Source organism: Papaver somniferum, chromosome 8 (genome assembly GCF_003573695.1).
Source record: "Papaver somniferum cultivar HN1 chromosome 8, ASM357369v1, whole genome shotgun sequence".
NCBI classification, from domain to species: domain Eukaryota; kingdom Viridiplantae; phylum Streptophyta; class Magnoliopsida; order Ranunculales; family Papaveraceae; genus Papaver; species Papaver somniferum.
Genome location: NC_039365.1, coordinates 112,072,901 through 112,096,025, shown reverse-complemented (window position 1 = coordinate 112,096,025; position 23,125 = coordinate 112,072,901). Strand labels below are relative to the sequence as shown.

At 44.6% G+C, this 23,125-nt stretch overlaps 1 pseudogene; it reads left to right on the top strand.

The window, feature by feature from the left end:
- Positions 1-351: 351 nt before the first annotated feature.
- On the top strand, positions 352-4,592 carry LOC113302630 (annotated as a pseudogene).
- Positions 4,593-23,125: the final 18,533 nt, after the last annotated feature.

The following is a 23,125-nucleotide window of genomic DNA, read 5'->3' as shown; positions in this document are numbered from 1 at the left end:
TCTCTTTGCCTAAAAGAGATGAACGTTAAGATGGACCAAGTGGTCGGCGTAGCTCACTCTTAGGACAAAAAGGCTTTATTTTCGGTTTTAACGTTCATCTCTAGCCTACCCAACTTGCTTGTGACAAAAAGGCTTTATTTTCGGTTTTCGGTGGTGGCATGGCGCCAATCCCCCGTGGAACTCGCACCAAAAGATGCATCCTCTTGATGAGGCAGGTTGAAGTGGCATGCACCACTAACACAGTTGATTACAAGCTAGTGCAAGGTGGTGCAAACTACAAAGACAAAACCCTTGCGGTGTGCAGCCACTCGCCTGTTAAGAAAGTAACATTTTAGAAGAGTTAAACAAAGAGATAACCCCAACTTCAAAACACCCACAGATAATATAGATTCCAAAGTAAAATCTTCTTCCTACTTCCCTCGTCACCACTATCAAATGATTCTTCATCAGTCGCGCCATCGTCCACTACACTCTCTTCTGTCCTCATCCTCGAAGTATTTCATTAGATATACACCTAATTCCCTGTTACCAATCATCCAATTTAATATACTAGTACAGCAACATCATTATTATCATCTTTCACCAAAACCAATTTCCATTTATCCCTATTTCTGGCACCAAAAATCTGGGTTTTATACTTCTTGTAAGGCCAGTGAACAGCAATCTAGTGGGAATGTAGATGTAGTTAATAGATTGGCAGCTTTTATGCAAAAATTAGAGCAGCTAGGAATTTCTTCACCTTCTTGCAAACCTGGCCAGTACACTCATTTGAGGTGCCATGAGTGTCAGGGTGGGAAATCCAAGGAGAAATCACTATCTCTTTTCATCACACCTGATTGGTAATTTGTAATTACTTTTTTCTTTTTCACCTCCATTCCCTTACTGCTTTGGTCAATAAGTATGTCTTTTTAAGTGATACTGTTTCTTGTGTTTACTGGGTGTTGTAGCAATACTGCAGTGTGGAACTGCTTCAGGGGAAAATGTGGATCAAGAGGCACAATTAAGGTGTTTTGAGTTTCATGTAAAACTGTCTTGGCTTATTTTAATTCGACAAAAGCAATATTGACGAGACACAAGCTGTTGCAGGGCTTTGGAAATATCTTCGGATCGTCTGACATGATTTCCCATCATGAGAAAAGTTACACCAAGAGAGCTGTTATGGCAGACAGATTTGCAAATGCGGCATCGTCTGCAAGATTTTCCATATTGAAAAGAGTAAAACCAAGAGATTTATCACGGAGGAGAGCATTGGACTCGAACCATTATGCAAGGAGGTAACATTTTTGTAGTTTCGAACTAGTTACTGATCAGTGTAAGGTATCTACTAATTTTGGTGTGTTGACGTCCAGAATATGTTACAGTATGAAATCTGGAGTTAAGTCATATCAAACTGACTGAAAACTTTTAACTAGGATTATGGCATTAATGCGAGCGTCTCATATTATTTTCAGTTGATATTGGTCGTGTATGAGCCGTCCTCTGACTTTGCCTGTCTTACTGTTAAATAACAATCTCATTAGTTCTTTCCATCAACTGTTTGGTTTGAGTTGTAACTTCACTTTGTTAGTTTGTGTTATTGACAAATTATAGCTGATCTTATGCAGTGTTGTCGAATTTCGTTTGTTTTCATTATGATTACAATGCATCATGCATGTTTACTAATTAGTGGCAACTCTAGATTTATGTAAATCACCATTTAGTGATCTATCACTCACTATGGGTTGCAAAATTAGAGCGGCAGATTCCTCCATTCTTCTTTGTCTCCTTTTCACTCACCGGGGAATGATTTACTGACTGCTTTCCTTTCCTTGTTTTCACAGCTAATTGCCTACTTTGCAGAGAGAATGATATCTGGAGAAACTCTCAGGAGGAATATTGTCATGCAAAAAATGCAAAAATCTGGTATCGAGGTTGGCATAACTATTAGCTGTTGTGAATTACTTTGATTACTAGAATTTAAGTTGGTTTTCTTCTGTTTGATGGGAAATTGTGGTTAAGGGCTGGTTATGCGTGATTCTAAAAGAGTTGACATGATTGATGAACCTGCCATTTATAAATAGACTAACTTGATCTGGAAATGCAACTCATCAATCAATGGTGTGTATGAGATGCCTATTTATAAACCATGCCTCTTTTGACTTTATATCTAAAGAAACAAGATCCTTAGACCTAGATGTTCACAATTCTTGGTATTGCTAGATGACCTTTACGGCCTAGTTGGACAGTTATAAACTTGTTTTGTATGAGGGAAGGTATCTTCGAGCACCAGGATTTGATGAAAAGTAGCCAGATTCTGACTCTTTGTATAGAACTGAAGTTATTATTTCAACTGATTTAGTTATTGTGAATCGTCTGATGGATGCACTTCTATTGCACTTCCTGATAAGTACAGAATACTGATTTTCTTTCTTTACCTTTCAATGGTGGGGTGTTTTCTTTTGTTTTGAGACGTCTAATTACTGTTTCTTTGTGAAATTTACAGGCTGCAATTGCTTTTACCTATAAACGAAATGGAGTGCTTGTTAGCTGCAAATATCGAGATATTAACAAACACTTTTGGCAGGTTCTTATGACGAACCCTACTCTTAGTTTAAAATAACACATAATGCATGTACTTGTGTAGTTGTTGAATCTATCGCCAGTTGGGTCAGATGGTGTACATTGATTTTTTCTCTAAGAATCTTTTTGTTAATTTTACACTGTCGGATTGTCAATTTATGGAAATGGTGGTAAATCATGATTAACATGAGTTCATTTCTTTGATGGATTCAAATTCACTGAGGTCTATGATCACAGTATTTGCCTCTTCTTCTTGTCAGTCTTGTGAAGTTCCAGCTCTGTTTATTACCAGGAGAAGGATACTGAGAAAATACTGTATGGAGTCGATGATATAAATGGTGCCACTGATATCATAATTGTAAGCACAGTCAACTTTAATATAGTATGTAGCTGCAGTTTTGTAATACCATTATCCTTTTCTGTATCTGATTTATGTTTATTATTTGCAGGTTGAGGGTGAAACTGATAAGCTTTCAATGGAGGAAGCTGGAATTCTTAATTGTGTCAGTGTTCCTAATGGGGCACCTTCCAAGGTTTCCAATAAAGAGTTACCTCCTGAAAATGAGGTTAGTTTTGAGCTTACGTAATTCTCATTCTAATCAGTTTATCTGATTAACATGGTGACCTTTATCATGTTGGAAATTGGCCACACTTAGGTATCCCTTTCAAACCTTCATATGCGATTTTCTGCTATGTTGATTTATTAAGTCCTTTCTTCAATGACTGAAAGAACTCTGGAGAAAACTTGCTGGGAACGGCACACTGTTTTCTTTCTGTTGTTAGGATTAACTTAATGATGGTCTGAGTGCGTGCACAACAATCCGGTGTAAAGGGTGTAAGATGAAATTTGCTAGTGTTTCCATTCTAGTAGTAAGGAAAAGCTCGTAGTACAAAGGTCAAAGTGGGGTTCAAGTTTCTACATACATGTCTAGCATTGGTACAAAGTATGATTTCAGCTCAAGGAACTCTCCAGGTGTAAGGAACACAGGCTTCCCTTGTTTGCAGATATCTAATAAATTTTGCTTCTTCATGCTAGCTTGAGTGTGGTGGTCTAATGCTCTTGTTGTGTTTTCTTTTCAAACTAGGACAAATACCATCAGTACTTGTGGAACTGCAAAGAATACTATGGAAAGGTGTGTACCATTGAACAAATTCTATTCAATTTGTACATGTGTTGTTATGAACCTTATGTGGGCCTTGTAATTTTGAATCCCATTAGGCATCTCGTATTATTCTTGCAACCGATGCAGATCAACCTGGCCAAGCCTTAGCGGAAGAACTTGCACTTCGTCTTGGAAGAGAAAGGTTTACCAAATCATCTTTCAATTGTAATAATGATAGTTGACAATAATTTTTCTTGGGTACAGAGTATCATTATACTTTGGTGGATTACAGGTGTTGGCGAGTCAGATGGCCAAAGAAAAATAGTGGCGATGTTTGTAAAGATGCAAATGAGGTTTGGTTTGAACCTCTACAACCTTTCATTAAGAATATTTTAACTCAATGGTATTGCAGCAGCAGGATTTGCCCGCTTGTTTGACACAGTGATAATTTCTTGAGTCATTTTGGCAGGTGCTTATGTTTTTAGGACCACATGCACTGAAGGAAATGATTGAACAAGCTGAAGTCTATCCAAAAGAGAAAATAGAGTCATGATAGGAATACCAACACCCTCCCACGATCCTTGTAAAGTGGATCTCATCTGACTGCGTTGTTGTGGAATATACTGGTATTGTTGTTTTTACTGTCCATTACACAACGTAGGTTTATGGTTGGGGACTGTAACTAGGTTTAGCAACCTCGTACATAACTAGATCAGGTGTAACTTAAACATCATTTTTGGCATACAACACATGTATAGAGAGCTATTAATCTTAACCGACGGTCTATTGAGAAAAACATAGAGTTCGTGTCGTATAGGATTTTATTTTAAGCTAATCTTGCATTCTATTGTATGGGTTTGTGGTTTCATTATCAGTCCACAAAAGAGGAAACCTTGCGTTGCTTGCATCTGTATTAATTTAATATTTAAGTTATTTCCTGACTTTTTCACTTGGTATCAATGTGGTGAAATGATCTTTCGTTACCCTCCCTTCTTGCCTTCTTTGTGCGGAGACCGTCCTCGGTATCTGATGTAGGGTTAATAAGATGTTCCCCCGAAGTCCTCTCGTGGCAGTTTATAGGCTCATAGTGGACGATGTTCTCCGTTGTGTAATCCTAGGATGTTGCCAGGTCAAACCTAAAAAGCGAACGTATTGTCCCTTCTCCACCTTGCTGCCCTGGACTGTCCATTCATTTTAAATGCCACAAGGTCAGGTTACTGTTTTTCACTCGAAAAAGTTTTGCCAGAAGACGGTTTGGGGTTGTTTATCTGGGATGTTTGTTAGGTGATGCCATGGATTTGCATCACCAGCAGACCATGAGCTTGCATCACCAACAAAGTGTTGCCATGAGTAATGCCACGAACTTGCATCATCAGCAAGGTGATGTCAACTCCTCTCTAACCTTTCATGATGCTAATTCTGATCATGAGGGCCTAGGTCATTATGCATCACCTACTAGCAGAGGCATCATATGCTAATCTCATAACCACTGATGCCAATTGATGCCATCATATCATCAGAGCTCAAGGCTCACTCTGTCGAGACTTAACATAAGAGACTTGCTAGACTCATTAAACCCTCGTCAATCTAATTAATTAACGATATACTGAGACTTGGCTGAACTGCTTGACCAAGTGGTCTTGACTCCGTAGGTGTAAATAATCCACGGACCTAGGTGGAACAATCCTAAGTGATGTCGTACCAATGACAGGAGAAGAGTGAAGCACCGAATCACCTCCTTAAAGCCTGAAGCTAGCACGTGTAAAGGCAGAACTCGGATGTGATGGAGAGAAGTTTGTCGGGCAACAGTCATAAATTATCTGACAAAGTGGTTGGGAAGATAAGAAGAATCTGGTCAAAGTTGGACTCGAGGCTAGTAACATCCGGCCAGGATGAAGGGCGACATCGATCATACTGCACCAAACAATCAATATCGGGTGGAGGAACATCGGGAGCCGTCCTCACCAAGCTTGGGTTGACATCTCGGGAGGAACGTCACTCACTACCCGAGAAAGAACATCAAGGAAGATACACTACGACCCACACTGTAACTTGGATGTATCGTCATGTAAGCCTATAAATAGAGAGCTTTGTAAGGAGATAGGGGGAGGCAATTCAGTGAGAGAGGAGAGCAATAACATCCTTGTGAGAGAATAGCAAGCTTGTGTGCAAGAATCATCCCTTGTAAACCTTGAATCGAGCAATAAGATCATCACTTTACCCACATGGACGTAGGTAATCATACCGAACCACGTATATCTTGTGTTTGTGTTCATCTCTTACTTTCTTACTTGTGCTTTATGTGTTTGAGATCCATTGGATGTAGATGTAGGATTTTCCACATCTACATTCTGGCACCGACTAAGGGGACCGTTTAACATCTTCGGATACCTTGAAATCTGTCACCAAAATAGAAAAACCAAAAGTTCCTAAATCACCTTGTGTGTTAGTTGAAGCTAAAGGAAAAACTCTTTTGGTTAGATGAGCTGGTAGATGAAATTTATGAATTGTTGTTTTTTCTTTCCAGAAAACGAGTTCTTTACATCAAAACTTTTTGAAACGATTGTAAACAAAATCTCTCTTTTAATCTTGGTTTTGAGTTTTGGTTGGTGATGTTGTTATTTTCCTTTCCCATTCTTTCACTGAGACGAGTTGTTAGAAAGATTCAAATGCTCCCAAAATAACATCTTTGATGTTTGGTCGTAGCTAAAATGAAACTTCATCTCGCTGGTCGTTTTTCATTTCAAAGTAATAGAGATTGTTAAACTGTCAGATACAACATTAGCACCGGTAAAACCGGCTCAAAACCATTGAGTTAGGGTTACCAAAACTACGGCTAGAAAGGATCTGATGAGCACTTCAGTGACAATCTCATTATGATCCCTGATAAGAGCCTTACAACGTAGTTAAAAAACCTAAAAGAATCCCAAGGTAAAGCTATCCTTGGGGAATTCAGAGGTCAGAGTCGAGGAAGCCTAGTTCTGGCAGCTCATGTAGTTGGTAACACCGGCGAAATGATTAACGGAAGTCGCCACTACAAAACCTGGCCAAGAAAGAAACCTTCCGATCAGTTGTACGGGAGGTTGATGATTTCTGGTACAAAAAATGTTAGGACAAATAATGATTAATGCACGGAGGAGGTACCGAAAACGACATAACAAGACCCCCTCTTTCGTATTCGAAAACTGTCCTATTAGTCAAAACCACCTAATCTGCTGAGTTCATCATTTCAAAGTAAAAGGGAAATAGTACTTGGTTGGATTTTTTGTTTCTGGGTGTCAGAGCTATTGTACTTCGTCCTTAAAACTTTTCGAAAACAGTTCAAAGTGAGGTATTGTGTATTTTGCTGACGTAGGTAGGGACGAACCTTGGAAAATAAAGTGTACCCGAGCCGATGGCTAGCACTTCGGGGACAGGCAGAATTCTGAGGAACCGCACTGTAGCCGAAACCAGCATGCAGGAGGGAGTGATTGACTCGCGACAAGGGAGTGATCGATGACATCAGCCCGAGGAGAATCGGGTACCTGCTGGAGAAATGGCTACAGTTGATGAGTAAGTCAATCTCGGGCAGGACAACGACAACACTTTCTTGGGAGATGTTGAACCTAGCCAGAGGAGGCCCGCTAACATGATAGATGGGCTGACTTCCTCCGACACCGAAGATGATGAGGAAGTCTTAAGGATGCATGAGAATCGAAGGAGAGATAGACAACACGTAGAATACCAGAACGCTTTGAATAGGGAGGAAGAACGGCTTGGGTAGATCCGGCTGGGAAAGAGGAACTAAACTCGGAATATTCCACATGCAGTACCGTCAGTTGCTCCATCAGCCGCACCGCCGGTTGCACCCTTGGCTGCACCAATTATACTTCCAGCGGCACCACCAGCCGTACCAGGAAACCACCCAAATGGCCATTCTATCCATGAGAGCACAGACTCGACACTAATGGAAATTCTTGCAAATCAGAGAAGTAAGGAAGAATTCATGAAATAATTGTAAAGAAGAAATCTGGCACTAGAGCATGAGAACTATCAACTCTGAAACCAAAGAACAAGGTCCCGAGGGTCCCCGAGTCAAGGGGCCTCAAGCCACCAAACCTGATCAAGGCATACCCGAACTGCGCCACCTGGCCGAGGACGTATACCCGATCCCAACCGTTCGAGGAGTGGATATGGTCCTCCCGAGAGCTCATCGACCGATGAAGAAGTGCAAAATGGGAGACCCGGTGCTTCGACTAGAGCTAAGCTCAAACAGCTTGAGCAGATGGTTAAAAAGTTGGCTGGAGATGGGGAGGACGACAAGTTGGCAGAGGTAATTAGCGAAGCGAAGAAGACTCCTTTTACCAAGGAACTAGAGCGAATTCTATTTCTCCTGAAATGCACATTTCCCTCTAGATTTGACGGTATCGGTGATGCAGGAGAGCATATCAAGATGTACACCATGTCTTTGTTACAAAGGAATAATTATGATGTGGTCATGTGTAAATTTTTTTCGGCCAGCTTGGAAGGAGAAGCGAGGAACTGGTTTTATACCCTGCCCGACGAGTCTTTAGGCAATTACGGGGTTTTTGGTGGAGACGTTTCTCGAGACCTATATGCACAACAACATTGCTAGGCCAAGGATATATAAGTTATTCACATTGGCATGAAGATTCATGGAACCCTTAAGATCATTGACGTACCAATGGAGAAAGCTGTGCACCGATATCGGGAAAGTACCTGTCGACCAACAAATCTTCGGGTTCGAAAACTCTTTGGGGAAATCCGACCCATTTGGATAGCTATATACACCGAGAAGCCACAAACACTGAAGGAGATGAGGAAGATGCAAGAACACTACATTGCATTAGAGGAAATACATGAAGGATCACAAGATAGAGGAGTGCAAGAAGCCAGTGCGGCAGCAGAGACAGCTCCTCAGGAGGACTCAAAGCGATCGGAAAAGAGGCCGATCGCACCACAACAAGGCTCGGGTAAGAAGGAATGGATCGAGAAAGGAAAGAGGCCTCGACATGAACCGAGAACTTACACACCTCTAAACGCACCATTAGAAGAAATCTTTAAGGAAGTAGGAAAAAAGAATGACATCAGATAACCGAAGACTAGGAGGATACAGTTTGACGAGACAAGAAATCACCCCAAGTTCTGTCATTACAACCAATATCGAGGCCACTCGACCAACAATTGTCGGGAAGTAAAATATATCCTTCAACATCTAATTCGAGATGGGTATCTGAGGCACTTTTTTAAGCAAGCAGCATCAACACCAAATGCACCCGACGCCCCTGTACACCAAGTAAGGATCGACCGGGGAACTCAGTTCGTTTGCAATACCATCTCACACTCGGCAACTCAAGAATTCGATTTGGGGACCAGGATTACATCACAAATTCACAAGAGGGATCGAGACGGAAAAGATATTTTCAGTGTAGCAAAAACCTTACCTATGGAGTCCTGGATGATGCAGCCGATCACTTTCTCAACAAAGGATGTCCCGATGAATGGACAAGCGCACGGATATCCCTTAGTTATTACCTTACTCATTGAAGAATGGGGAGTTAAAAAGATACCAGTGGATAGTGGGAGTTCCGTCGAAGTCCTCTTCTATGACACCTTCAAGAGAATGAAGTTATCTGATGACATCCTAATTCCTTCAACTTATCGAATCTATGGCTTCAATGGAAAAGTAACCGTACCAAAGGGAGAAGTCACGCTCAGGGTCTCAGATAAAAAAGGATATCTGGATACCCTCACCACCTTCTGCATTGTAGATGTCGTGTTCCCATACGAGGCAATCATCTGGAGACCTTGGATCGCAGGAATCAAAGGGGTAGCCTCCGCCTACGACCAAAGGTTGATATTCCCCACTTAAAAGGGAGTCGTTGAAGTGATAGGCGATCCTCAAGCGACGAGACAATGCATGCAGTTAGATATCCAACAAAACGAAGAAAGGCGATCTAGGCAGCATCGAGAGAAGAATAAAGTTAAGGAAATCAAGGCAGGGGAGGAACTAGAAAAAGTAATCTCACAAGCGGTCATGGAATATGAAGCGGGTGAGAACGAGATCTTATAGCAATCAAAGAAGACGACACCGATCAAGGATCCAAAGCCCAACTTCTCGGCCCTAGAATCTACTCGGGAAATCAACTTAAGGTTCGAGGAAGAACCCAAAATAATCAGAATCGGGACCTTGTTATCGGAAGAACATACGGAGCAACTGGTAACTCTATTACAGGAAAATATGGACGTGTTCGCCTGGAAAATGCATGATATGGAAGGGATTCACCCGGAGGTATGTTCCCACCACCTAAGGATATATCCCAAATTCAAGCCGATTCGACAGCTACAAGCGGCGGTAGAGGCTGAATTAAAAAAGTTACAAGTGGCTGGAATCATTCGAAAGTCTCAATATACCCAATGGATATCAAACATGGTGATAGTCCCTAAAAGGAATGTAGGAGTAAGGATCTGTATGGACTTCAGCGACTTGAATAAGGCTTGCCCGAAAGATAGATTTCCTCTCCCCGGCATCGATCAACTGGTAGAATCCATAGTAGGGTACAAGGCGATAACATTAATGGACGGCTACTCGGGATATAACCAGATCCCTTGGCTCCCGAGGACCAGGAACATACATCTTTCTTCACACCAAGAGGGCTGTATTGCTATACTAAAATGTCGTTCGGGTTAAGGAATGCGGGGGCCACTTACCAAAAATTAGTAGAAGACATGTTTGAAGATAAAATACACTATACCATCGAAGTCTATGTAGACTACATGCTGGTAAAAATTCGGGTGGCATCCAGTCACATTGACGACCTTAGGGAAATCTTTCAAACTATGAAAAAATGCAAAATGAGAGTGAACCCAGCCAGCTGCACCTTTTGGGTAACTTCTAGTAAATTCTTGGGATACATAATCACTGATAAAGGTATTGAGGCCGATCCCGACAAGATAAGGGCCATCTTGGAAATGCCATATCTGGTAATGGTAAAAGACGTGCAACGGTTGAACGGAAACCTAGAAGCATTGGGGAGATTCATCTCACGATCATCGGACAAATGCAAATACTTTTAAGGGACGCTAAGAAAAGGGGAAAAATTCAAATGGAGCGAGGAGTGCGAGGAAGCATTCCAAAATATTAAGCAACATCTCGCGAGCCTACATGTATTACAAAGACCCGATCCCGACGAAGTGCTTACTCTGTACCTCGGGGCAACCAGCTGTGCTATAAGTGCAGTTTTAGTCAAAAATTTTGGGGCAGAATAAAAACATGTGTACTTCATAAGAAAGACCATGAACCCGGGAAAAAAGAACTACACCAGAATCAAACAGTTGATACTCGCCCTAGTGTTTGCAACGCAAAAGCTGCGAACGTATTTTCAAGCTCATAAGATTCGGGTGATTACGAAGTCTTCTATAGAATCAGTGCTTGATACCGTAGCAAGATCGGGGCGGATCTCTAAGTAGAGCGCTCAAATTAAGTAGTTTGACATATGTTATGAGATGAGAACATCAGTAAAGGCGCAGGCGGTGGCTCACTTTCTGGCAGATTTTCCTTTAGACGATTGTTGATGATGGTTTTTAGTTCAGGACTGTTTGTGGGTGAAAACCGTTTCTGCTGAATTTGGTAATTTTGGATGTGTGGATGAGAAACGAATCTAAACCCTAAACAATGTACTGCACGGGAGTACTTTTGATTCGAGAGATCAATCTGTACAATCCTGACCTAAACCAAGAATGGCCGTTCCAGGCTTGCTTCGGTCACAAAGTGAAGGAGAGGGGTTGGTCTTAGGGAGGGAAGCGAAGAGAGTGTTGAGACCAGAATAGTTGATTATGAAGGTGTGGTTGTTTATGACTTATAACTGAAAATAGAACTGGGTAACAGAATGGAAAGCTACCAGGTGATTTCTAGATATTGTATTGTTGCCGACCAAAACTTGTTGTTTGGTGAGAATAGGTGAAGCCTATTTATACAAGTCATATTGAAACGTACCCTGGTCTCGTAGGAAGTGGAAACGATTGAGTGGTGGAAGAATAGGATAACGTATAACTGTCAGACGTTATGCTTCCATGATGAAGGAAGTGAATTCGTGTAACCGTCAGACATTACGCTTTCATGATGAAGGAACTGAATTGTTTACACCGTTACTTTTACCACCACTAATTATCCCACTTCATGACACTTTCTTGTAACGGGCGCATTGCACGCCGCACGCTGTAAACCGCCAGACCAATACCCTGATGAGCATCCCCCAGTTTGTGACATATTTGATATCTCGAGTGTTTTCGTGTAAAACATGTAGAACTTTTCTACGTGTGGTACGTCAAAGTCAAGGGACTTACCGCAGGAAAATAACATGTAAGGCTATTAGGCTCGTTTTGGCTAGTCGCCTAAAACTTTCCACAAGTTTGTCAGTTCGGTAGCGAACTTCGGTGACTGAGATCGCATCTCATGAAGGAGGGTAGCCGTTGATTATGGATACCTTGTATTGGCGCCTGATAATGGTGCAGTGGCGTTTTGGTGTACGCCAATGGCAATGTGGCATGGCTGGCATGGCTCGCGCATGCCAGTGGCACGTTGATGCAAGTGGCGCCTGGCGTAGCCATGACCACTAGATTTAGGCAGCTGGTCGCCTGAAACTCACCACAAGTCTGTCAGTTTGGTGGCGAACTTGGATGGCTGAAATTGCATCTCATGAGGAAGGATGGCCATTGATTATGGTCGTATCTTGTCGTATAGAAAAGTGGCGCCATTGGCATGACAGTGGTGTGGCCGTGGTATAGCGGCATGCCAGTGGTGTAGCCGTGGAAGCTGTTTTGGCATATTGGTGTTAGACCCGAATATGGCTCTGGAAACACTAGCCCTGTTACCACATCAATACTACCGCTTTGGGAAACATTATTTGGCTTGGTTGGCATAGCAATTTTGCGCAAATTAGGGTTTGGCATGTCGAAACCCAAATTAGTGCGTGTGGCATGGCATGCGGCATGGTGACGTTGTGGTATGGCCACGCCTGTGACTTGGCGGTATGGCCAAGGCTAGGATTTGGCGCCGTGTCCAAAGTTTGGGCTTGGCGGCGTGGCCAAGGCTAGGTTTTTGCGTCATGGTAAGAATTAGGGCTTGGCGGCATGACCAAGGCTAGGTTTTGGCGCCGTGGTAAAAATTAAGGCTTGGTGGCGTGGCCAAGGTTAAAGTGGCTCGTGGCATGTTACTGCGGAAGAGCGACATGTTGGCACATTACTGCGGCAGAGTGGGCATGTTGGTATGCCGATTAATATGTTGTTGTGGAAGGGCGCATTTGGTTTGCCAGTTAGTATGGTGGCGCGGCAGGGTGCGTTTGGCCTTTAATGTACGGTGGCAAGTTCAGAGCGACTTGATTGGACAAGAAAAGGGGACGGCCAAACATAAGGCGCGGCTACACTTTTGGTGAAAGTGTGGCGGCTTTAGGGAGACCTGATTGGTCGATTAAAAGAGCGTCGACCATGCGTGGGTGTGGATACACTTCTGGTGAGAGTGTGTCGGCTTTAGAGCGACATGATTGGTCGATGGGAAGTGGGGCCGGCAAGTATGAGCCAAGCCACAACTTATGTGCGTGTGGCGAGTTTAAAGCAACCTGATTAGTCGAGAGAAATAGGGCCGGTTTAGGATGGGACGCGGCCAATGGCAAGTGGCGCCAGCTGGCCTAAGGCATGGCCACACCTCCCTTTGCTGTCGCGGCTCCCTGTTTTTCTGATTCTGGGCGAGGTTCTGCACCTGCAAATCCATGGCGGATTAATTACCTAGATTTTCTAGGCTTAATTTTGACAAGCAAGGTATGGTATACTGCGCGAGTCGCGAAACCCTAACTTCTGCAAGTTAGTCAGGACAATTGATTGAATTCTATGTGTTGATACATAGTTCTTTTAAGTTCATTGCCAGAGAGCAGCATGCTTTTCTGATTGAATACCTTATGCAAAGACCTTATCCTTGATATTTGGAGATTCGTGCTACTCTGTTGCGAATGAGCACGAAGCCGGAGAACATAGCATAGAAGGCATTCAAAGAAACTTATATTAAGTGAATATAAGCGAGGCACCAAAATTTACAAAACATCTGGGATGGTTGCTACATTCGCCAGTCTGGATAAATTTCATGTAAATATAACACTCATGGCTCCGTTTCCTTGCAGAGTGACGTCACATCAGATACAAGGTTTTTCGATTTTAACCCTAAGCTAAAAACCACCATCAACATTAAGTACCCTGCTTAGCACGTAACAGTGACATTTTTGCGGGGTAAGCATGAGATGGTGACAGACAAGAGTAAAATCGAAAGGGCAAGACGTTAAGAGATTGCCGGGGAAATTCAACTAACCTTTAGCGGAAGGAATGAGGAATCCGTGACCCTTTTGTTGGCGGCTCTGCGTAATTCTGACTTGGCCATAGGGTGTTGGCGTCGGTGCTGAAACTTTGGCTATTGATCAGCAGAGGTGACATTGCAACTTGGTCCACGGAACGGGCGCTGTTTGGCTAGGAAAGGTAGATTTCGCTATTTGCTTGGCTACATCCATGGAATAGTGCTGCTGGCTAGATCCGCGCAGTGGCGCTGTTGGCTAGGTCCGTGAAGCGATGGATGGCATTTGGCTGGCTAGATCACGGAGAAGCAGAGATAGCACGACTGGCTCCTGATTCGTGAAACGCTGCTTTGAACGGCCAACATGGCGCCGCTTTGGCTAGTGGAGATGGCGCTTCTTTGAACGGCTAAGATGGCGCCGCTTTGTCTATGTCTGTGGAATGGTGGAAACAGAAATTTGAACTTTGGCTACCAAACAGTGAAGATGGCGCTAGAACTTTGGCTTCAAATGGTGATGGTGGCGCTGATGGCTTCAGTCCGTGGAACGGTGGAAATGACACTTGGAAGGCTTGCTGGATGGATCACAGAATGCTGGAGAGTTGGCGCTAACTTAACCACGGAGTGCTGGAGCCATGGAGAGTTGGATTGACCACGGAGTGCTGGAGCCATGGAGAGTTGGCTTGACTACGGAGTGATGGAACCATGAAGCGTTTGTAGGTTGAGCGACTAGTGCTCCTCGTGATGGCGCGCTACTGGTTCGGTTATGGAGCGGAGATATTGGCACACTACTTGTTCGGCTATGGAGCATGAGTGTGGTGCGCCAAGTCATCTATTCCCCTTCATGGATCAATAAGAAATCCTTATTCTGTTCAAACTCTAGAAATTGCGTTCGTATGAAAAGGGGTATCGACCCTCTTCTGTTTTTGTTGTTCGTCCGGATCCGTGTTTTCATCTTCAGCATCTGGCTCCTCTTCGTCATTCGTTAACGGTGGTAGAGAGAGCATTAATGGAAACAAAGCAATCTCCAATGGTTATAATTAACGGCAAGGAAAGCCAGAAGAACTCAAGGTAGGTGCTCTCGCATGTATCCACCCAACAGTACCATCGATCTTCTCCAGAATGTGTAATAAGGCTCTGACTCCAGAAGAATGAGTATCTAACCTCTCCAGTGAGTTTCAAAATTTACCAAACTCCATCGCGATCTTGGGATTGATGGATGAAATATATGCTCGACAATGATCATGTCGGGGCTAATCTTGGAGATTGTGGTTGCGTTGTTGGTCCATCCTTGATTTTAGGTTATTTGGTTCCTGGAATTTCTGATTGGGATGATGATATGTTGTGGATGCTGGCATGGTCTAAATATTCTGGAGCCATTGGGTGTAGTAGAAGAGCTGAGAGCGTTCCGTTACCGATGTGCTTCTATCAAGTCTTTAAAGACTTCATTCCAAGCGACATCCTTTGAATTATCTTCTGAATCTTGGACTATTGCATCGAACGTGATGCCGTGAGCAGTCCCCAGTTATAATTCTGTTAGATCCGATGGCATGGCCGGATATGTGAATGCATCTATGTGGCGTACTTTTGGGGTCTTTGATGCGCGTGTACGGCTTCATGTTTAGAAATTCTTGCGGCTCATAAAACTTCGACCTTGATGATGTTGAAATCAGAAATAACCTAGTTGAGGGCAGTGAAGGCATCCCATTCTGGTAGTCTCCATGTGTAATTTTCTTGAACCTATTTTCTCGTGGAAGATGTGCTTCTGTTGCATTCACTGGTAAGGCGGTGACTGCGTTTAAGCTTCTAAACATGAAGGAGGCTTCAGTCCCCAAGTGTAGCCTACTTTAATTTCATCGCCCTGAATCCACGTCTATGGGATTTGATACAATCTTATCATACTCTCTTGGATGCGATGCTGGGATGCTTGGAATATCACATGGATAAAACATTCCAGATAACGAACAGGTAGAAGTGAGGGAGTTATGTCGTTAATCGTGGCTCCCTCTGTCTCTTCAAGAAAAATTTTTCAGCCGCGTCTCTGGAGTTATCTCATGAATTCTTGATTGTTGTCGGGGGTGGACCGTGATGAGCAGTCCCCGGTCGCACTTCTCTTTGGTTACTGAAGTTGTTTTCTCTGAGTAGGCTTGGGATCCGCCGCGGCCTCGTAAAGTTTTGCAGGCGCCTTCTAGATAGAGAGGTGATGATATTCTTACGTTACACCTTTGAAGGGTGGATGACCTTGTCGTGCCTATGATTTTTGGTTGGCCGTGTCTTCTGAGATTTGACAGTGAAGGGATCTCGTGTAGAGCCTCAGTCCCCAAGTGTGGTTTACATGTTTCTTTGTAGTGGTTGTTGCTATGGTAAAGCTCTGACAAACGAGCAACAACATTTCTTAGCAGATATGATCGGAAGAGACTACATCGTCATGGGAACCAAAATAGGTTGGCTGAAATTGCATGGGAGTCCATGGAAGCAAAGGGATCGGCTAGATGCGTAAGCGAGTAAACTGCCCACGGCCACGAGGTTTGGCGGGATGGATCAAAAAGTAGCCACAACTACGAACCTTGGTTGGCTGTGATCACGATCCTTGACAGGGAGGAGTGTCGACTTCTGAAGAAAACGTTGAAGCGGAGCGGCTCTTGGAGAGAAACGTTGAAGCAGCTTCTGGAGCGAAACGTTGAAGAGAATCGACTTCTGGAGGTGAGACGTTGAAGCGGCTCCTGGAGAGAACGATGAAGCGGAGCGGCTCTTGGATAGAAACGTTGAAGCGGCTTCTGGAGCGAAGCATTGAAGAGAAGCGGCTTCTGGAGGTAAGACGTTTAAGCGGCTCCTGGAGAGAAACATTGAAGCGGAGCGGCTTCTGGAGAGAACGTTGAAGCGGCTCCTAGAGCGAAACTTTGAAGAGGAACAACTTCTGGAGAGAACCGTTGAACCGGAGCGGCTTATGGAGCAAAAAGTAGAAGCGTCTCCTGGAGCGAAACGTTGAAGCGGAGCGGCTTCTGGAGAGAACGTCGAAGCGGAGCGGCTTCTGGAGCGAAAAGTAGAAGCGGCTCCTGGAGCAAAGTTCGAAGCGCCAACGCAACACGACTGAGAGATTAAAAATATATCTCGGCGCTGCACCTTGGAGAAATAAAAAGTCTCACACACATGCTCCGTCATAGATTACATGGTTTTGTGAACAAATCCCTAGAAAGCATTAATGCATAACTCCACCAATTGATGTTCGGTCACATTTTGTTTATGACAATCTAATGCCCAAATTCTGAATCCATTGACTAATCATTCGGATGTTCGTTGTTTCGCTCCTTTTGAGTTGTGGCCATGTCTGTCTGAGCCTTAGCAAAAACTTCTTGTATTTCCATCAAATCAGCAATGGTAATAAGGGATCGGCTTCTTCTGGCTCCCCAGTCACTCGTCCTGATAGAGGAGTAGCAGCGGCTCTGGTGACCGTTGGAGGTGTCACACTTGAAGAAATATTGGGGGTGGCGGCAGCGGCTCTGGCTCTGGTGACTGGTGGTGTAACGCCTGAAGGAACGTTTTCCGCGCCGCTGGTGTTGACAGGTGGCGTATTAATGCCACTGGAAGAAACGTTAATACCAAGAGTAATCTCAGCGCTAGTGTTTTTAGGGTTTGTTGCTGATCCGGACCTGAGTTATACCATCTTGAGATCGGGATTGAAAAAATGAAATTGGAAACTGGTATTGCAACCGAGAGATTAATATCCCACTGTGGTCGCCAATTGTTTGTGGATGAAAACCGTTTCTGTTGAATTTGGTAATTTTGGGTGTGTGGATGAGAAACGAATCTAAACCCTAAACAATGTACTGCACGGGAGTACTTTTGATGCGAGAGATCAATCTGTACAATCCTGGCCTAAACCAAGAAATGGTCGTTCCAGGCTTGCTTCGGTCACAAAGTGAAGGAGAAGGGTTGGTCTTAGGGAGGGAAGCGAAGAGAGTGTTGAGACCAGAATAGTTGATTCTGAAGGTGTGGTTGTTTATGACTTGTATCTGAAAGTAGAACTGGCTAGCATAATGGAAAGCTACCAGGTGATTTCTAGATACTGTATTGTTGCCGACCAAAACTTGTTGTTTGGTAAGAATAGGTGAAGCCTATTTATAAAAGTCATATTGAAACATACCCTGGTCTCGTAGGAAGTGGAAACGATTGAGTGGAGGAAGAATAGGGTAACGTATAACTGTCAGACGTTATGCTTCCATGACGAAGGAAGTGAATTCGTGTAACCGCTAGACATTACGCTTCCATGATGAAGGAAATGAATTGTTTACATCGTTACTTCTACCACTACTAATTGTTCCACTTCATGAAACTTTCTTGTAACGGGCGCATTGCACGCCGCACGCTGTAAACCGCCAGATTAATACCCTGATGAGCATCCCCCAGTTTGTGACATGTTTGATGTCACGAGTGTTTTCGTGGAAAACATGTAGCACTTTGCTACGTGTGGTAAGTCAAAGTCAAGGGACTTACCGCAGGAAAATAGCATGTAAGGCTATTAGGCTCGTTTTGTCTAGTCGCCTAAAACTTTCCACAAGTTTGTCAGTTCGGTGGCGAACTTCGGTGGATGAGATCGCATCTCATGAAGGAGGGCAGCCGTTGATTATGGCTAGCTTGTATTGGCGCCTGATAATGGCGCAGTGGCGTTTTGGTGTACGCCAATAGAAATGTAGCATGGCTGGCATGGCTCGCGCATGCCAGTGGCACGTTGATGCAAGTGGCGCCTGGCGTAGCCATGACCACTAGATTTAGGCAGCTGGTTGCCTGAAACTGACCACAAATTTGTCAGTTTTGTGGTGAACTTGTATGGTTGGGATTGCATCTCATGAGGAAGGATGGCCATTGATTATGGCCATATCTTGTCGTATAGCAAAGTGGCGCCATTGGCATTAGTGGCGCCTGGCATAGCCATGGCATAGTGGCATGCCATTGGCGTGGCCGTAGCATAGCGGCATGCAAGTAGTGTGGCGGTGACATAGTGGCATTCCAGTAGTGTGGCCGTGGCATAGCGACATGCCAGTGGTGTAGCCGTGGCAGCTGTTTTGGCATATTGGTGTTAGACCCAAATATGGCTCTGGCAACACTGGCCATGTTACCACATCAATCCCACCGCTCTGGAAAACATTATTAGGCTTGGTTGGCGTAGCAATTTTGCCCAAATTAGGGTTTGGCATGTCAAAACCCTAATTAGTGCGTGTGGCATGGCATGCGACGTGGTGACGTTGTGGCATGGCCATGCTTGTGGCTTGGCGGTATGGCCAAGGCTAGGATTTGGCGCTGTGGCCAAAGTTAGGGCTTGGCGGCGTGGCCAAGGCTAGGTTTTGGCGTCGTGGTAAGAATTAGGGATTGGTGGCGTAGCCAAGGCTAGGTGTTGGCGCCCTGGTAAAAATTTGGGCTTGGCGGCGTGGCCAAGGCTAAAGTGGCTCGTGGCATGTTACTGCGGCACAGTGGCATGTTGGCATGCCGATTAATATGTTGTTGTGGCAGGGCGCGTTTGGTTTGCCAGTTAGTATGGTGGCGCGACATGGTGTGTTTGGCCTTTAATGTACAGTGGAAAGTTTAGAGAGACTTGATTGGCCAAGAAAAGGGGCCGGCCCAACATAAGGCGCGGATACACTTTTGGTGAAAGTGTGGCGGCTTTAGAGCGACCTGATTGGTCGATTAAAAGAGGTCCGGCCAAGCGTGGGCGTGGCTACACTTATGGTGAGAGTGTGGCAGCTTAGAGCGACCTGATTGGTTGATGGGAAGTGGGGCCGACAAGTATGGGACCAACCAAAACTTATATGCGTGTGGCGAGTTTAAAGCGACGTGATTGGTCGAGGGATATAGGGACGGTTTAGGATGGGGCGTGGCCAATGGCAAGTGGCGTCAGCTGGCCTAAGGCATGGCCACACCTCCCTTTGATGCTGCGGCTCCTTGTTTTTGTGATTCTGGGCGAGGTTCTGCACCTGCTAATCCATGGAGGATTAATTACCTAGTTTTCCTAGGCTTAATTTTGAAAAGCAAGGTCTGGTATACTGCGCGAGGCGCGAAACCCTAACTTCTGCAAATTAATCAGGACAATTGATTGAATTCTATCTGTTAACACAATATTCTTTTAAGTTCATTGCCAGAGAGCAGCATGCTTTTATGATTGAATACCTTATCCAAAGACCTTATCCTTGATATTTGGAGATTCGTGCTACTCTGATGCGAGTGAACACAAATCGTCATGCTATATCAACATTAAGGGTTCAGCCGGAGAACATAGCATAGAAGGCATTCAAAGGAACTTATATTAAGTGAATATAGGCGAGGCGCCGAAATTTACAGAACATCTGGGATGGTTGCTACATTCGCCAGTCTGGATAAATTTCATGTAAATATATTGAACGACTCAATGAATATGCCAGCGGATAGGTTAACACTCATATCTCCGTTTCCTTGCAGAGTGACGTCACATCAGATGCAAGGTTTTATGATTTTAACCCTAAGCTAAAAACCACCATCAATATTAAGTCCCCTGCTTAGCACGTAACAGTGGCATTGTTGCGGGGTAAGCATGAGATGGTGACAGACAAGAGTAAAATCAAAAGGGAAAGACGTGAAGAGATTGCCAGGGAAATTCAACTAACCTTTAGCGGAAGGCATGAGGAATCCGTGATCCTTGTGTTGGCGGTTCTGCGTGATTCTGACTTGGCCATAAGGTGTTGGTGTCAGCGCTGAAACTTTGGCTATTGATCGGAAGAGGTGACATTGCAACTTGGTCCACAGAACGGGCGCTGGTTGGCTAGGAAAGGTAGATGGCGCTGTTTGCTTGGATACATCCATGGAATGGTGCTGCTGTCTAGATCCGCGGAGCGGCGCTGTTGGCTAGGTCCGTGAAGAGATGGATGACATTTGGATGTCTAGATCACGGAGAAGCAGAGATAGCACGGATGGCTCCTGATTCGTGGAACGGTGGATGGCGCTGCTTTGAACGGCCAAGATGGCGCCGCTTTGGCTAGTGGAGATGGCGCTGCTTTGAACAGCTAAGATGGCGCCGCTTTGGCTATGTCCGTGGAAAGGTGGAAACATCACTTTGAACTTTGGCTACCAAACAGTGAAGATGGCGCTAGAACTTTGGCTTCAAATGGTGATGGTGGCGCTGATGGATTCAGACCGTGGAACGATGGAATTAGCACTTGGAAGGCTTGCTGGATAGATCACAGAATGCTGGAGCGTTGGCACTAACTTAACCATAAAGTGCTGGAGTCATGGAAAGTTGGCTTGAACACGGAGTGCTGGAGACATGGAGAGTTGGCTTGACCACGGAGTGCTGGAACCATGGAGCGTTTGTAGGTTGAGCGACTGGTGTTCCTCGTGCTGGCACTCTGCTGGTTCGGTCATGGAGTGGAGATATTGGCACACTACTTGTTCGGCTATGGAGCATGAGTGTGGTGCGCCTAGTCATCTATTCCAGTTCATGGAGCAATAAGAAATCCTTATTCTGTTCAAACTCTAGAAATTGCGTTCGTATGAAAAGGGGTATCGACCCTCTTCTGTAGCATGAATTTCCCGAAGTATCAGGTTAAGGTCTTTGCATAAAAGAACTCAACAGGAAAGCATACTGCTATCCGGCAATAAATTTAAAGAACTCTGTGCAGAGTTCAATCAATTTTGTGATAACTCACGAAAATATCCTAACCCAATTAATTTGCAAAATTAGGGTTTTTCACCCCGTGCAGTATATCAGACTTTGTTGGTCGAGACTAAACCTAGGCAAGCTAGGCAATTGATCCGCCATGGATTAGTAGGTTCAAAATCCTACCCAAAATCAGAAAAAAAGGAATAAAAAAAGAGGAGTCGCGGAAAAAAGGAGCAGCAACAAAGGGAGGTGTGGCCGTGCCATAAGCCAGCTGACGCCACTTGCCAATGGTCACGCCCCATTTTGCTTGACCGGCCCTCTTCTTTCCCATCGACCAATCAAGTCGCTTTAAATCCGCCACACGCACACTAAAAGTGTGGACACGCCCATGCTTGGCCGGCCTCTTCTATATTAACCAATCAGGTTGCTATAAACGTGCCACGTTGTTGAAAGAGGCAAATTGCGCCAGATGATCACAAAGCCAATTGGCTTTCCAAAATCGCGCCAACATGCCAAACGTGCCATGTTGCGCTAATGAGCTGAACGACATGCCAACATGCCCCTCCGCCACGCCAAACGTGCCACTTTGTGGCAGCATGCCAAACAGGCCAACGTGCCGTAAATAGTGCGCATACGTGCTAACCTACCTCCTGTTCATGGCCAACGCCATGACGTGTTTAAATTATGGTTTTCTAGTCAGAAGCACGACTTTGCTTTAGGCGCATTAAACAAAACCCTAATTTCTAATTGTGGCCCAAATTACACCGCTTTGTGCCCTACAACATGCCACGATCCATGTGGAACCCAGGAAACCCTAAAAGTGGCTCTATGCTATGGCCACTCATAGCCGTCCTTGCTCCTGTAGCCATCCCCGTGTTATGGCTCTGCCATGATTCCTTTGGCATGGCCATGGATCCGTTTGCACAAAAAATGACATCGTGCCACGGCCACATGCCACACGCGTTAATCAGGGTTTCAATATGCTGAACCCTAATTTAGCCAAGGTTGTCACGCCAACCAAGCCAAGTAATGCTCCCTAAGGCATTAAGTTTTACATGGCAACTGGAGCCAATGTTGCCGAAGCCATATTTGGGTGTAACACCAATATGCCAAATTCTAGGCTTGGTCATGCCGCCAAGCCCTAATTTTGGTCACGGCGCCAAATCCTAGCTTGGCCATGCCGCCAAGCCCTAATTTTGGCCATGACGCCCAATTCTAGACTTGGCCGTGCTGCCAAGCCCTAATTTTGGCCACGACGCCCAATTCTAGACTTGGCCGTGCTGCCAAGCCCTAATTTTGGCCAAGACGTCCAATTCTAGCCTTGGCCATGCCGGCAAGCCCTAATTTTGGCCACGACGCCAAATTATAGCCTTGACCATGCCGCCAAGCCCTAATTTTGGCCACGACGCAAAATCCTAGCCTTGGCCATGCCGCCAAGCCCTAATTTTGGCCACGACGCCAAATCCTAGTTTTGTCCATGCCACCATGTCACTGGCATGTGCC